Below are 2,150 nucleotides of genomic sequence, written 5' to 3' on the forward strand. Positions count from 1 at the left end.
TTTGCGTAAAGCCAATTTTTCCCTACTTCAAAGGAATAGATTTATTTAACTATCATGGTGGTTGTTAAACATTGAGAATGGTTGACAACATTCTCAATCCCAATTAAGCATCATCATTAAACATAACCCAACAAAATTAATTTTAGAGTAACATGTTGAGATTCACATGATAATCCAAGTACTAGATACTCAATATGTCCATAACCGGGGACACGGCTAACCATGATTAGTTTATTACACTCTGCAGAGGTTTGCACACTTTTCCCCACAAGACTCGATCGCCTCCGTTTGGTTGCTCGCACTACATGGTGTTTGAGAAGATGGATGACCGAGACATAGTCTTTCAGAAGCACTAGCACCTTACGATGGGTAGACCGTACCACCTACATCCCCTACATATGCTAGTCTACCACTATAAGAGTTCGCACGACTTAGTCAACTATGCTAGAGCCCATAATAGCTTGTGGCTGCACACGGAAGTTTCTAGTATGAATAGTCTCATGATCCCTTTGAGCCTGGGTGGCGGTCCAAAAGAAAACAGGCAAGTCCTGGAATACCCAGGTGCCTCAATCCACCCAGATGTGTGTTTAAGTTGCCACCTTAGATAAACCATTAATTTAATAATCTCACATCTGTCATGGATATCACTCACCCAATCCACGTCTACTAGCATAGCATGGCATAATAAGCAAACGTAGAAGTAACTCCCAAAGGTTTGATAATAAACAGGTAATAGGTACTACCTCATCTACTTCCCATCCCACGATTTAATTAGATCCTAATCATGCAATGTGTGAGGATTGATCTAATGCAATAAAACTGGGTAGTAGAAAAGGTATGATCAAAGTGTTACTTGCCTTGTTGATGATCCGCGAAACCTGACGATTCGAAGTAATAGGCAGCGCACTCCGGGTATTCTATCGCAGACAAACAAACAAGCATACAATAAGTACTCATCTAATGCACAGGTAAAACTCAAATAAGAGAACTAACCAGAAGGTTCAACTTAAGAACTCCGGTTGGCAAAAAGAATCAAATCGAACGAAGCAACGAAAACCAAACTGCGAAAGAAAACAACTTCGTTCTACTAATCTGGATCTAGGGCAAATTTTACAGTAGCAAAAACTTGTTTAAGTTGGTTAAACGGATAGAGAGTTTCGAGACGAATCCCTAGGCGCTTGAATCGCCTGATTCCGATAAACGAGCAAATAGTTAAACTAAAACGAAAATCGGATCAGGAATCGCGGTCAAAAAAATCGCAGATTTAATCCGAGAAAAAGAAAAACAACGAACGCTGAATTTTTTTCCTCTTTTTTTCGGCATGGAAAACGAGGCGCGACGAACCTTGGGCGGCGGGATCGTCGGCGGCGGCGGCTCCGGCGGCGCGCGTGGATCGAGGCGGGGCTGATGGGCTGGGGCGGCTCGGGGCGACGCTATTTAAAGGCTGCCCCCGGGCAGTGTCCCGCTCGGGTACGGCCCGAAGTCGGTTCGTTTTTTTAATTATTTCTCTCGGAAGAAAAATAAAAAGAAATACTAAACGGACTCTAAAAATTCCGAAATATATTTTCACGGGCTTCTAAAATCAAGCCGCACAAGGTGAACATTTATTTGGGCCCTAAATGCAATTTTGAAAAACGCACTTTTTTCCTAAATTCAAATAAAACACCGAAAAACTCCGAAATAAAATCTTATTTGATTTTATTATTAAATCCTCAATATTTCTTTATTTTGGGAAAGTCATTTTATTCCCTCTCTCATATTTTTGTAATAGAAATAATTGATGATAAAATAAATAAAATCAAATGATCCTATTCTCAAAATTTGAGAGAACTCAAATATGAAAATAACGAAATCCCCAACTCTCTCCGTGGGTCATTGAGTTGCGTAGAATTTCTAGGATCAACCAAAATGCAAAATAAAATATGATATGCATGATGATCTAATGTATAACATTTCAAATTGAAAATTTGGGATGTTACAAACCTACCCCCCTTAAGATGAATCTCGCCCTCGAGATTTGGGTTGGCTAGAAAATAGGTGAGGGTGGTCTTTGAGCAAATCTTCCTCTTGCTCCTAGGTGGCTTCATCCTCTGTGTGGTGGCTCCACTGAACCTTGAAAAACTTGATAACCTTGCTGCGAGTAACTCAGT

Source organism: Triticum dicoccoides, chromosome 2A (assembly GCF_002162155.2).
Source record: "Triticum dicoccoides isolate Atlit2015 ecotype Zavitan chromosome 2A, WEW_v2.0, whole genome shotgun sequence".
In the NCBI taxonomy this organism is placed as follows: Eukaryota; Viridiplantae; Streptophyta; class Magnoliopsida; order Poales; family Poaceae; genus Triticum; species Triticum dicoccoides.